The 15,697-nt window shown below is 42.6% G+C and overlaps 1 protein-coding gene across 8 annotated transcripts in view; it reads right to left on the minus strand.

Moving 5' to 3' along the window:
* The window catches only part of LOC139555205 (engulfment and cell motility protein 1-like), a 177,275-nt gene that overhangs the window by 130,409 nt on the left and 31,169 nt on the right, over window positions 1-15,697 (minus strand). For 3 of the 8 annotated variants that reach the window (XM_071368813.1, XM_071368808.1, XM_071368804.1), the window contains exon 1: window positions 14,288-14,452. The exons of 4 other annotated variants lie outside the window; for them this stretch is intronic. The gene's annotated coding sequence lies outside the window, so the exon portion shown is untranslated. Of the gene's footprint in view, window positions 1-14,287; window positions 14,456-15,697 lie in introns of those variants that run through there. One more of the 8 variants, XM_071368809.1, reaches the window with a different exon arrangement.

Here is a 15,697-nt window from a genome sequence, read left to right on the forward strand (position 1 = left end):
CCTCATGCAGTTTATTCCAACCTTACGTCTCTCTCCCTCTCTCCCTCATGCAGTTTATTCCAACCTTACGTCTCTCTCCCTCTCTCCCTCATGTAGTTTATTCCAACCTTACGTCTCTCTCCCTCTCTCCCTCATGCAGTTTATTCCAACCTTACGTCTCTCTCCCTCTCTCCCTCATGCAGTTTATTCCAACCTTACGTCTCTCTCCCTCTCTCCCTCATGTAGTTTATTCCAACCTTACGTCTCTCTCCCTCTCTCCCTCATGCAGTTTATTCCAACCTTACGTCTCTCTCCCTCTCTCCCTCATGCAGTTTATTCCAACCTTACGTCTCTCTCCCTCTCCTCATGCAGTTTATTCCAACCTTACGTCTCTCTCCCTCTCTCCCTCATGCAGTTTATTCCAACCTTACGTCTCTCTCCCTCTCCTCATGCAGTTTATTCCAACCTTACGTCTCTCTCCCTCTCTCCCTCATGCAGTTTATTCCAACCTTACGTCTCTCTCCCTCTCCTCATGCAGTTTATTCCAACCTTACGTCTCTCTCCCTCTCCTCATGCAGTTTATTCCAACCTTACGTCTCTCTCTCCCTCTCTCCCTCATGTAGTTTATTCCAAAAAGACAGTCGTCATGTCATCTGCCTGGTCTGGTGTACCGTGACTGTGTAGCTCACCCCATAATAAGCACAGCCCTTGATCAGGTTCCGTTGCCATGGGAGCCATAGCTTCAGTAGACACTAGATAGCTGCATCTTTACTTCCATCCAGGGTGTCACAAAGGCAGTCAGTCACCTTTTGTTTGTTGTCATTTGAATTTACCGAAATTCATAAGAACCACCAGTCTTTTTTTACACCATTCAAATAAACCTGAGGGAAATAGTGGACTCTCGGTTTAAACATTGGAGTGTGTAAAATGAGAACTTTGACAATCTGCCTTCAGTGGACGTGTGTGTGTGTGTGTGTGTGTGTGTAGGGCTGTGACTCAAAAAGACAGCCTTTCTCTGCCATTTTATTTTTACCATTACATTGTTATTATCAGTATAATTTAATTATTATTCAATTCATTATTACCTCTAAATATTAGTCTAGTATACACATTTAGAAATGTCAGATTGGAGAGGATTGTCACATTTTCGTATTGACACAACTAAACGCATTAGCTATCAGACAAAAGAAGCGTGCAATTTCACTATTGCATTTACACTTTGTTACTGTTTTTTCCTTGTCATTCGGTTTTGTAGGTGTCCATTTTGTTTAAATGTTTGTTACTGTTTTTTCCTTGTCATTCGGTTTTGTAGGTGTCCATTTTGTTTAAATGTATGTTACTGTTGTCTTAGGCTTATAAGGCCCTGTGTAAAAATGAGAGGTCACAATTCTGTTTGTTCACTTGTTAACATGGATATGCTTCTTAATAAAACTCATTATTATCATGGCATTATTATTAATAATAATAATAAGGTTATTACTTATAAATATTAATCTACAAATTAAGAAATGCCAGGTTGGAGAAGATCAATCGCATTTTCTACATAAAAATATATGCCTACCTTGTCTGTTACTGTTTCTGCAAATATTTATTTTTTAATAGGGCTCCTATTTCGACTCGCAAATCAGTACGCCTGCTATTAGGGCAAGTTAATCTACGTGAAAAAAGAAACTTCAAAAATCAATGTAGGCTTAATTAAAACGGTTTCATTTTCATGGTCGTCATCTGTAACCGTTAGTTACACGGTCATTTTTACACAGTTATTAATTTACCGTCACAGGCCTACGTGTCTGTGGCCTTCCAGACCTGCAGCTGTCTGTGTTGATGAAACCAGGCACCTCACTGAAATCACTGACTCTCTCCGTTCATGCCTCTCCCTTGTTTATGCTCATTCAGAGAAAATTGTGTTCTTGTCCTCCGCTCTAGGAAAGCGGAGGGCGGCAAAGAGAGAGAGACCGAGAGAAAGAACACAGGAGGAAGTATTGTCTTGATGAGCACAAGCTGGCCTTTTCTGTGAGCAGAGGAGCATGACTGCGCAGACACACACACACACACACACACACACACACACACACACACTTTCACTCTTTAAAGAAAAAATCTATTCATCCTGTCAACAAGTTCAGCCTGTCAATCAGATCTTTCAACACAGGAGCAGCAGCAGTGGAAGTGACACAGTCGACCTCAGAAAGCTCAGTGCACCCATCTTCCTTCCTTTCCCCTTACAACAGGAGCTCTGTCAGAGACTTGAGACTTTGGCTGTGTCCCAATTGCACCCTATTCCCTATAGATCTCTGGTCAAAAGTAGTGCACTACATCGGGAATAGGGTGCCATTTGTGATGCACTCATCACAGAGAGAAGCAGTAAACAGTAACTCTAGTGGAGGGGATGGGTTGAGGAGAGGGGCAGTCAGGGCTACCAGGAACACTGTCATTCTGCTCTGGGTTCATTTATAGGCATCAAGGCTGCACTGGGATACACAGCAGATATGCCAATCAAGATTTACTCTGTGTGTGTGTGTGTGTGTGTCTCTTCTCCTCTCAGTGTGTGTGTGTGTGTGTGTGTGTGTGTGTGTGTGTGTGTGTGTGTGTGTGTGTGTGTGTGTGTGTGTCTCTCTCATACCCGGGAGGCACGTATCTCTGCCTCATATTTTATCCACTTCACAATGCAAATTGTGGTTTTGTTATTGAGCAAGCCGTTGCCAAAGGCCATCCTGTCATGGTAGTTGATACCCTCAGGAATATGTGGACCTGTACAACACAGCTCTGCCAGAGGGGCTAATAAGACATAAGTGTCTCTCTCTTTCCTTCTCCCCATGCCCCTGTTCTTCATTCCATCTCTCTGCTCCTACTTCAGTCTTCAGGTGTCCTGCTCTCTCATCCTACCCTGACGACTCACACTGAATTGTTTCCTCTGCTCTCGCTACATGCTTCAGTCTGAGACTGCCGTCATTTAAGTCGTTTGAGGTGACGAGGGGCACGAGGGGGTTGTACAAAACAAAGTCATCAGCGATTGGATCGTCTCTAACCAATCGTCATCGACGCCCATGACGAATTTTCAAACCGTCGCCCTACCCACGTGTTCTGGCTCTGGCCCAACCCATAGCAAGGAGTCTGGGTAGCCAGGCAACACTCTTTCTCTCTGTGTTCCTCCCCATCTTTATAGAAAACATTAGGGATTGAAATGTTGCAGCTGTACGGTCTCTAAACCAATAGTAGGATCAGATCCATTCCCTCTCACACAGATTTCCAGTCCTTCACTTGGTTTCATTAAAGTAATGTACTGCGTAACATAACGAGCTGGCTAGACATCAAATCATTGTTTATCAGGGTGATTGGACCATCTAAGGACAGTAGCAAAGCAAACTGACTGGCAATAATCCTGACAGAACGTGCATCCCGAATGGCACCCTTTACCCAATATAGTGCACCACTATTTTGGACCAAGGCCCATAGGGACACCACACCAATAGGGCTCTGGTCAAAAGTGCACTATGTAGGGAATAGGGTGCCATTTGGGATGCAAACATAACCTTAATAATAATAATTTCTTTGGTATGATGGATGAGGATGTGGAACTGGGCCAGACTATAATCTCACAAAACGCCCACTGGCACCATCACCTGTGGTAAATCAGAGTGACACGTGCAGCGAGAAGGTCACACCACTAAAGTGACGTTAATCCACTGGATTATTTCAGACACGGAAAGAGTGACATTACAACAACAACAACAAAATTGCTGAAAACCAATCTCACACCAAAAGTCCACAACTGGAAGGACACATACATCAATACAGGAAGTGGTGAAGAGGGGACGCGAAGGAAGAGAGGGAAAGCGCCAGGTTTCAGCTAAATTATTTATGAGGTAACATAAGAGGTCTTGTCCTCTGCAGAGAGGAAGGAAGGAGAGAGGAAGAGGGAGGGGAGTTCTGGGAGGAGATGGAGGGGAGAGAACGAGAGAGAGAGAGGGAAAAGAAAGGTTGGAGAGACGAGTGAGGGATCAAGAGGAAAGACAGAACATTTTACTTCACTAACAACAAGAGACTCGGTACTTGTATATAGCCTTGTTATTGTGTTACCATTTCGCTAAACTTGTCTTAGTTTTTCACCCTGCATTGCTGGGAAAGGGATTTATACACTATAATTAATATACAGTTGAAGTCAGAAGTTTACATACACCTTAGCCAAATACATTCAAACTCCTGACATTTAATCCTAGTAAAAATTCCCTGTATTAGGTCAGTTAAAATAAAGTGGTGATCCTAAGAATGTGAAATATCAGAATAATAGAGAGAATTATTTATTTCAGCGTTTATTTCTTTCATCACATTCCCCGTGGGTCAGAAGTTTACATACACTCAATTAGTATTTGGTAGCATTGTCTTTAAATTGTTTAACTTGGGTCAAACATTTCTGGTAGCCTTCCACAAGCTTCCCACAATAAGTTGGGTGAATTTTGGCCCATTCCTCCTGACAGAGCTGGTGTAACTGAGTCAGGGCTTTGTCAGGGCTTTGTGATGGCCACTCCAATACGTTGACTTTGTTGTCCTTAAGCCATTTTGCCACAACTTTGGAAGTATGCTTGGGGTCATTGTCCATTTGGAAAAACCCATTTGCGACCAAGCTTTAACTTCCTGACTGATGTCTTGAGATGTTGCTTCAATATATCCACATATTTTTCTTTCCTCATGATGCCATCTATTTTGAGAAGTGCACCAGTCCCTCCTGCAGCAAAGCACCCCCACCCCCGTGCTTCACAGTTGGGATGGTGTTCTTCGGCTTGCAAACTTCCCCCTTTTCCTCCAAACATAATGATGGTCATTCTGGCCAAACAGTTCTATTTTTGTTTCATCAGACCAGAGGACATTTCTCCAAAAATATGATCTTTGTCCCCATGTACATTTAAAAAACGTAGTCTGAACATTTTAATGGTGGTTTTGGAGCAGTGGCTTCTTCCTTGCTGAGCGGCCTTTCAGGTTATGTCGATATAGGACTCGTTTTACTGTGAAATATAGATACTTTTGTACCCGTTTCTTCCAGCATCTTCACAAGGTCCTTTGCTGTTGTTCTGGGATTGATTTGCACTTTTCGCACCAAAGTACGTTCATCTCTAGGAGACAGAATGAGTCTCCTTCCTGAGCGGTATGATGGCTGCGTGGTCCCATGGTGTTTATACTTGCGTACTATTGTTTGTACAGATGAACGTGGTACCTTCAGGCATTTGGAAATTGCTCCCAAGGATGAACCAGCCTTGTGGGGGTCTACAATTTCTTTTTTGAGGTCTTGGCTGATATCTTTTGATTTTCCCATGATGTCAAGCAAAGATGCACCGAGTTTGAAGGTAGGCCTTGAAATACATCCACAGGTACAACTCCAATTGACTCAAATGATGTCAATTAGCCTATCAGAAGCTTCTAAAACCATGACATAATTTTCTGGAACCTTAGTGTATGTAAACTTCTGACCCACTGGAATTGTGATACAGTGAATTATAAGTGAAATAATCTGTCTGTAAACAATTGTTGGAAAAATTACTTGTGTCATGCACAAAGTAGATGTCCTAACCGACTTGCCAAAACTATAGTTTGTTAACAAGAAATTTGTGGAGTCGTTGAAAAACGAGTTTTAATGACTCCGACCTAAGAGTATGTAAACTTCAACTGTGTAGTAGTAGTAGTAGTAGTAGTAGTTGTTCTTTGGGGTCACTTAGAAATGTCCTTGTTTTTGAAAGAAAAGCTAAAAAAAAAAATCCATTAAAATAACATCAAATTGATGAGAAATACAGCGTAGATATTGCTAATGTTGTAAATGACTATTGTAGCTGGAAAAGGCAGATTTTTTAAATGGAATATCTACATAGGCGTACAGAGGCCCATTATCAGCAACCATCCCTCCTGTGTTCCATTGGCACATTGTGTTAGTTAATCCAAGTTTATTGTTTTAAAAGGCTAATTGATCATTAGAAAACCCTTTTGCAATTATGTGAGCACAGCTGAAAACTGTTGTACTGAATAAGGAAGCAATAAACCATTCTTTAGACTAGTTAGACTATCTGAAGTATCAGCATTTGTGGGTTCGATTACAGGCTCAAAATGGCCAGAAACAAATAACTTTCTTCTGAAACTCGTCAGTCTATTCTTGTGCTGAGAAATGAAGGCTATTCCTTGCGAGAAATTGTCAAGAAACTGAAGATCTCGTACAACGCTGTGTACTACTCCCTTCACAGAACAGCGCAAAGTGGCTCTAACCAGAATAGAAAGAGGAGTGGGAGGCCCCGGTGCACAACTGAGCAAGAGGACAAGTACATTACATTTGTGGGTTCGATTACAGGCTCAAAATTGCCAGAAACAAATAACTTTCTTCTGAAACCCGTCAGTCTAAGAAACTGAAGATCTCGTACAACGCTGTGTACTACTCCCTTCACAGAACAGCGCAAAGAATGACAGTTTTATTGCTTCTTTAATCAGGACAACAGTTTTCGGCTGTGCTAGCATAATTGCAAAAGGGTTTTCTAATGATCAATTAGCCTTTTAATATGATAGACTTGGATTAGCTAACACAACGTGCCATTGGAACACAGGAGTGATGGTTGCTGATAATAGGCTTCTGTACACCTATGTAGATATTCCATTAAAAATCTGCCGTTTCCAGCTACAATAGTCATTTACAACATTAACAATGTCTACACTGTATTTCTGATCAATTTGATGTTATTTTAATGGACAAAAAATGTAATTTTCTTCAACTGGCAGCTTCATTATATAGTAACCGCAAAACACCAGTCTCAATGTCAACAGTGAAGAGGCGACTCCAGGATGCTGGCCTTCTAGGCAGAGTTGCAAAGATGAAGCCATATCTCAGAATGGCCAATAAAAACAAAAGATTAAGATGGGTTAAAGAACACAGACAGAGGGACAGAGGAACTCTGCCTCAGCTGATGTCACAAAGTGCTGTATAGAAACCCAGCCTAAAACCCCAAATAGCAAGCAATGCTACTACTACTACCTGTGTCTCAGCAGGCTACTACAGTACTACTACCAGTAACCGTCTCTGTCTCAGCAGGCTACTAAACTACTACTGCCTGTCTCAGCAGGATACTACACTACTACCACTACTACTGGCTGTCTCAGCAGGCTACTACAGTACTACTGCCTGTCTCAGCAGGATACTACACTACTACTGGCTGTCTCAGCAGGCTACTACTAACTGTCTCTGTCTAAGCAGGCTACTACAGTACTACTACTAACTGTCTGTCTCAGCAGGCTACTACAGTACTACTACTGACTGTCTGTCTCAGCAGGCTACTACACTAACTATCTAAGCAGGCTACTACTACTATTACTACTACTAATACTACTACCTGTGTCTCAGCAGGCTACTACAGTACTACTACTGACTGTCTGTCTAAGCAGGCTACTACTACTATTACTACTACTAATACTACTACTGTGTCTCAGCAGGCTACTACACTACTACTGTCTGTCTCAGCAGGTTACTACAGTACTACTAACTGTCTGTCTCAGCAGGCTACTACAGTACTACTACTACTACTACAGTCGTGGCCAAAGGTTTTGAGAATGACACAAATATTAATTTCCACCAAGTTTGCTGCTTCAGTGTCTTTAGATATTTTTTGTCAGATGTTACTATGGAATACTTAAGTATAATTACAAGCATTTCATAAGTGTCAAAGGCTTTCATTGACAATTACATGAAGTTGATGCAAAGAGTCAATATTTGCAGTGTTGACCCTTCTTTTTCAAGACCTCTGCAATCCGCCCTGGCATGCTGTCAATTAACTTCTGGGCAACATAATGACTGATGGCAGCCCATTCTTGCATAATCAATGCTTGGAGTTTGTCATAATTTGTGGGTTTTTGTTTGTACACCCTCCTCTTGAGGATTGACCACAAGTTCTCAATGGGATTAAGGTCTGGGGAGTTTCCTGGCCATGGACCCAAAATATCAATGTTTTGTTCCCCGAGCCAATTAGTTATCACTTTTGCCTTATTTAAAGGTGCTCCATCATGCTGGAAAAGGCATTGTTCGTCACCAAACTGTTCCTGGATGGTTGGGAGAAGTTGCTCACGGAGGATGTGTTGGTACCATTCTTTATTCATGGCTGTGTTCTTAGGCAGAATTGTGAGTGAGCCCACTCCCTTGGCTGAGAAGCAACCTCACACATGAATGGTCTCAGGATGCTTTACTGTTGGCATGACACAGGACTGATGGTAGCGCTCACCTTGTCTTCTCCGGACAAGCTTTTTTCCGGATGTGCCAAAAAAATCGGAAAGGAGATTCATCAGAGAAAATGACTTTACCCCAGTCATCAGCAGTCCAATCCCTGTACCTTTTGCAGAATATCAGTCTGTCACTGATTTTTTCCTGGAGAGAAGTGGCTTCTTTGCTGCTCTTCTTGACACCAGGCCATCCTCCAAAAGTCTGTCTCAGCAGACTACTACTACTACTACTGTCTCAGCAGGTTACTACTACTACTACTACTACTACTGTCTCAGCAGGTTACTACTACTACTGTCTCAGCAGACTACTACTACTACTGTCTCAGCAGACTACTACTACTACTGTCTCAGCAGGTTACTACTACTACTGTCTCAGCAGACTACTACCGTCTCAGCAGGTTACTACTACTACTACCGTCTCAGCAGGTTACTACTACTACTACTACTACTGTCTCAGCAGGTTACTACTACTACTACTACTACTACTACTACTGTCTCAGCAGGTTACTACTACTACTGTCTCAGCAGGTTACTACTACTACTACTGTCCTAGCAGGTTACTACTACTACTACTACTACTGTCTCAGCAGGTTACTACTACTACTACTAATGTCTCAGCAGGTTACTACTACTACTACTAATGTCTCAGCAGGTTACTACTACTACTACTAATGTCTCAGCAGGTTACTACTACTACTACTACTACTACTGTCGCAGCAGGTTACTACTACTACTACTACTACTACTGTCGCAGCAGGTTACTACTACTACTATTACTACTACTGTCTCAGCAGGTTACTACTACTACTACTACTACTACTACTGTCGCAGCAGGTTACTACTACTACTGTCGCAGCAGGTTACTACTACTACTACTACTACTACTACTACTGTCGCAGCAGGTTACTACTACTACTACTACTACTACTGTCTCAGCAGGTTACTACTACTACTACTACGACTGTCTCATCAGGTTACTACTACTACTACTACTACTACTACTACTACTGTCTCAGCAGGTTACTACTACCACTACTGTCTCAGCAGGTTACTACTACTACTACTGTCTCAGCAGGTTACTACTACTACTGTCTCAGCAGGTTACTACTACTACTACTGTCTCAGCAGGTTACTACTACTACTACTACCACTACTGTCTCAGGAGGTTACTACTACTACTGTCTCAGCAGGTTACTACTACTACTACTACTGTCTCAGCAGGTTACTACTACTACTACTACTACTACTACTGTCTCAGCAGGTTACTACTACTACTACTGTCTCAGCAGGTTACTACTACTACTACTACTGTCTCAGCAGGTTACTACTACTACTACTACTACTGTCTCAGCAGGTTACTACTACTACTACTACTGTCTCAGCAGGTTACTACTACTACTACTACTACTGTCTCAGCAGGTTACTACTACTACTACTAATCCTGTCTCAGCAGGTTACAACGACTACTACTGTCTCAGCAGGTTACTACTACTGTCTCAGCAGGTTACTACTACTACTACTACTACTACTACTACTACTACTACTACTACTGTCTCAGCAGGTTACTACTACTACTACTACTACTGTCTCAGCAGGATTCTACTACTACTGTCTCAGCAGGTTACTACTACTGTCTCATCATGTTACTACTACTACTACTACTGTCTCAGCAGGTTACTACTACTACTACTGTCCTAGCAGGTTACTACTACTACTACTACTGTCTCAGCAGGTTACTACTACTACTACTAATGTCTCAGCAGGTTACTACTACTACTACTAATGTCTCAGCAGGTTACTACTACTACTACTACTAATGTCTCAGCAGGTTACTACTACTACTACTACTACTACTACTGTCGCAGCAGGTTACTACTACTACTACTACTACTACTACTACTACTGTCGCAGCAGGTTACTACTACTACTATTACTACTACTGTCTCAGCAGGTTACTACTACTACTACTACTACTACTGTCGCAGCAGGTTACTACTACTACTACTACTGTCGCAGCAGGTTACTACTACTACTACTACTGCCGCAGCAGGTTACTACTACTACTACTGTCTCAGCAGGTTACTACTACTACTACTACTACTACGACTGTCTCATCAGGTTACTACTACTACTACTACTACTACGACTGTCTCAGCAGGTTACTACTACTACTACTACTACTACGACTGTCTCATCAGGTTACTACTACTACTACTACTACTACGACTGTCTCATCAGGTTACTACTACTACTACTACTACTACGACTGTCTCAGCAGGTTACTACTACTACTACTACTGTCTCAGCAGGTTACTACTACTACTACTGTCTCAGCAGGTTACTACTACTGTCTCAGCAGGTTACTACTACTACTACTGTCTCAGCAGGTTACTACTACTACTACTACCACTACTGTCTCAGGAGGTTACTACTACTGTCTCAGCAGGTTACTACTACTACTACTGTCTCAGCAGGTTACTACTACTACTACTGTCTCAGCAGGTTACTACTACTACTACTACTGTCTCAGCAGGTTACTACTACTACTACTACTACTGTCTCAGCAGGTTACTACTACTGTCTCAGCAGGTTACTACTACTGTCTCAGCAGGTTACTACTACTACTACTGCCTCAGCAGGTTACTACTACTGTCTCAGCAGGTTACTACTACTACTACTGTCTCAGCAGGTTACTACTACTACTACTACTACTGTCTCAGCAGGTTACTACTACTACTACTACTACTGTCTCAGCAGGTTACTACTACTGTCTCAGCAGGTTACTACTACTGTCTCAGCAGGTTACTACTACTACTACTGTCTCAGCAGGTTACTACTACTACTAATGTCTCAGCAGGTTACTACTACTACTACTACTGTCTCAGCAGGTTACTACTACTACTACTACTACTACTACTGTCTCAGCAGGTTACTACTACTACTACTACTGTCTCAGCAGGTTACTACTACTACTACTACTACTACTGTCTCAGCAGGTTACTACTACTACTACTAATCCTGTCTCAGCAGGTTACAACGACTACTACTGTCTCAGCAGGTTACTACTACTGTCTCAGCAGGTTACTACTACTACTACTACTACTACTACTACTACTACTACTACTACTGTCTCAGCAGGTTACTACTACTGTCTCAGCAGGATTCTACTACTACTACTACTACTACTACTGTCTCAGCAGGTTACTACTACTGTCTCAGCAGGTTACTACTACTACTACTACTACTACTACTACTACTACTACTATCTCAGCAGGTTACTACTACTACTACTACTGTCTCAGCAGGTTACTACTACTACTACTACTACTACTGTCTCAGCAGGTTACTACTACTACCGACTCAGCAAGTTACTACTACTGTCTCAGCAGGTTACTACTACCACTACTGTCTCAGCAGGTTACTACTACTACTACTAATGTCTCAGCAGGTTACTACTACTACTACTAATGTCTCAGCAGGTTACTACTACTACTACTAATGTCTCAGCAGGTTACTACTACTACTGTCTCAGCAGGTTACTACTACTACTACTACTGTCGCAGCAGGTTCCTACTACTACTACTACTACTGTCTCAGCAGGTTACTACTACTACTACTACTACTGTCTCAGCAGGTTACTACTACTACTACTACTACCTCAGCAGGTTACTACTACTACTACTACTACTACTGTCTCAGCAGGTTACTACTACTACTACTACTACTACTACTACTGTCTCAGCAGGTTACTACTACTACTACTAATGTCTCAGCAGGTTACTACTACTACTACTACTGTCGCAGCAGGTTCCTACTACTACTACTACTGTCTCAGCAGGTTCCTACTACTACTACTACTGTCTCAGCAGGTTACTACTACTACTACTACTGTCTCAGCAGGTTACTACTACTACTACTACTGTCTCAGCAGGTTACTACTACTACTACTAATGTCTCAGCAGGTTACTACTACTACTACTAATGTCTCAGCAGGTTACTACTACTACTACTACTGTCTCAGCAGGTTACTACTACTACTACTACTGTCGCAGCAGGTTCCTACTACTACTACTACTACTGTCTCAGCAGGTTCCTACTACTACTACTACTACTGTCTCAGCAGGTTCCTACTACTACTACTACTGTCTCAGCAGGTTACTACTACTACTACTACTACTACTACTGTCTCAGCAGGTTACTACTACTACTACTACTAGCTACTGTCTAAGCTAGGTTACTACTACTACTACTACTGTCGCAGCAGGTTCCTACTACTACTACTACTGTCTCAGCAGGTTCCTACTACTACTACTACTGTCTCAGCAGGTTACTACTACTACTACTACTGTCTCAGCAGGTTACTACTACTACTACTACTGTCTCAGCAGGTTCCTACTACTACTACTACTGTCTCAGCAGGTTACTACTACTACTACTACTACTATCTCAGCAGGTTCCTACTACTACTACTACTGTCTCAGCAGGTTCCTACTACTACTGTCTCAGCAGGTTACTACTACTACTACTACTACTACTACTACTACTACTACTACTACTACTACTACTGTCTCAGCAGGTTCCTACTACTACTGTCTCAGCAGGTTACTACTACTACTACCACTGTCTCAGCAGGTTACTACTACCACTACTACTACTACTACTACTACTACTACTGTCTCAGCAGGTTACTACTACTACTACTACTACTACTACTACTACTACTACTACTACTACTACTACTACTACTACTGTCTCAGCAGGTTACTACTACTACTACTACTGTCTCAGCAGGTTACTACTACTACTGTCTCAGCAGACTACTACTGTCTCAGCAGACTACTACTACTGTCTGTCTCAGCAGGTTGCTACTACTACTGTCTCAGCAGGTTACTACTACTACTGTCTCAGCAGACTACTACTGTCTCAGCAGGTTGCTACAGTACTACAACTACTAGTAACTGTCTCTGTCTCAACAGGTTGCTACTACTACTACTACTACTACTGTCTCAGCAGACTACTACTACTGTCTGTCTCAGCAGGTTGCTACAGTACTACAACTACTAGTAACTGTCTCTGTCTCAACAGGCCACTTTGTTTCACAAACATGCCCTTGTTTCTGGTGCAGCAAGCAGGATATCCTGTCAGTAGTCTGTGCCAAAGGGCCGACAACAGCTCTCACAGCACTGTATTAACTCAGCCGAGGCACACAACACGCCTGCTGAGGGGACAGTAATTCTCTAAACTTGTGTTTATTAAATAGACGAACATTGTGTATGTATGAACTGTACACTCCTGGAAGCAGTGTAGATATGTGTGAAACGGAGCGATGCATGCTGCAGGGTGATATTTGCATCCCAAATATTACCCTACTCCCTCTATACTGCCCATACGGCTCTGGTCAAAGGTAGTGCACTATGTAGGGAATAGGGTGCCATTTGGTAGGGAATAGGGTGCCATTTGGGATGCAGTCAAGGTCTTACAGGTATGGGGGGGTAGTGTCATAAAAACAGTGAACCCAAGTGGTGAAACCAAAGGGGTTCACCAATAACAAAGTGAGTCAGCAACAGTATACATTTCGTTGTCACCATCCTGAATAAAATAAATGAGTCATAGAAAACGTCTGCGTCAATCCAGAGGTGTGACTAAACAACTATAACAGCCAAATCCATATCTAATGAGCTGCACAGCCAATGCTGTAAACATTTATTGAATTCCAACAGTATGAGGTCTGTCATCCTTTAGGTGGTGAAACTCCATCTCACTCAGTTTCCTCACAACTAAATCCCCCTGTGCAGAGATTATAATAACAATCTATTTCATAGCTCAGGGGAAACCAAACTGGTAAACTCATGGGTACACTCAGAATGGCTGTCCTGGTACTGTGATTGATAATAATTATAATTCTGTAGTCTGAATAGGGTCAGTGCCCAGGGGGGTTAGAGGGCACAGGGGGTGAGGAGGGCAGAGGAGGAGGGCCTTAAAATGAGGGCCGCACCCTTCGGCCCAACGCACTCTACTCCAGCCTGAGCAGTGAGTACACAACAAGAAGAGAAGACCGGGGACTCACCCGGAAACCTTGACGACAAGCAGGTAGCGAGTTCAACCCGCGGGTCCACCCTCCAACACGTCTTCTTTCAAATCCACAACAAAACTAAAATAAACAAAATCTCCACTAACACTAGCTAGCCACAAATACAATAAGCATCCTTCGAGGTTCAGCAGTCACAAGAACAAGGGTTTCAAACTAAACTTCACCGTGCCTCTCCTTGGGCACAGAGACAGAAAAAAACAAAAGAGAGAGAGAGGTTAACAGAAGGAGGAAGTAGGCGTGTCTAGAGAAGAGGAAACAGGTCTGTAGCAAAATAGAACGGTGAAAAAAAGCAGAAAAATTAAAAGATGAGACAACCGTTGGAGAAACAGACTATACGCCTTGCTCACAGGAAGTTACCTCAACCTGAAAAACATTGTGTCCCACAGCTATACTGTACTACTACATGTACTGGTCAGCATTCCGCTGGGCACAACAGTCGGGGAACGTTCAGATAGAAAATACATTATTTAGAATAAACATGCCTTTCTAACACGTACAATAAGGAATCACGCCAGCTCTATTCATGTCATTTCTATCTGGAACATTCCACAGTGTTTGCCTACTGAACATTACCCTGGTGTGGGGTCAACATAGTTTAGTCAGAGCTCTGAGCAGAGGGAGCCATGTTCCATTACCCAATACCACAAGGGTTTCGTCCTAAACGGCATCCTATTCCCTATGTAGTGCGCTACTTTTGACAAGGGCCCATCTCTAGTGCATCAGTAAGGAGGAATGCACTAGATAGAGAATATGGTGTCATTTGGGACATAGCCAAGCTCTCACTTCCACCTCTGGCTGCCCTATTGTCTCACTGATGCCATAGACTATAAGCACAACTCGCACGGTGGTGGGAGAATGAGCCAAAACCTGACAGGATCTGAACATTTCAGCCTCATTGAACTAAGCTTTGGGACTGACGTCTTAGTTGGGAAGTGTCAGTGAAGCTGACCAGACCTGGGTTCAAATGGTATTTGAAATCTTTACAAATACTTTGAGCATTTGATTGTCTACCTGGAACGGTATCGTGGTGGGGTTTGCACTTTCGAGACTATTCCTTTGGTTCCATTGTGCCAGGCAAGCTCAATCAAGCGCAGATACAGTATTTGAAAGAAGACAAATGCTACTTGAACCCAGGTCTGGTGCTTACAGCTGCTTCACTGCACCCATTACAAATGTCGGGGGCTGACGTCTTAGTTGGCCAGTGTCAGTGTGTGAAGTCTGACACACAGCATATGTTTAACCCACCATAGGGTTAGTGAGGCCCCAACTCCCTCGAGTCCCTACTCATCTCTACCACAAAGCCAAATACTATAGTAGTCTGTTTTCTAGCAGATTTTTACCTGGGATCAGATTCAAAGCTAACTCATCTGGCTCTCTGATTATCTG

This window comes from Salvelinus alpinus, chromosome 26, assembly GCF_045679555.1.
Source record: "Salvelinus alpinus chromosome 26, SLU_Salpinus.1, whole genome shotgun sequence".
In the NCBI taxonomy this organism is placed as follows: Eukaryota; Metazoa; Chordata; class Actinopteri; order Salmoniformes; family Salmonidae; genus Salvelinus; species Salvelinus alpinus.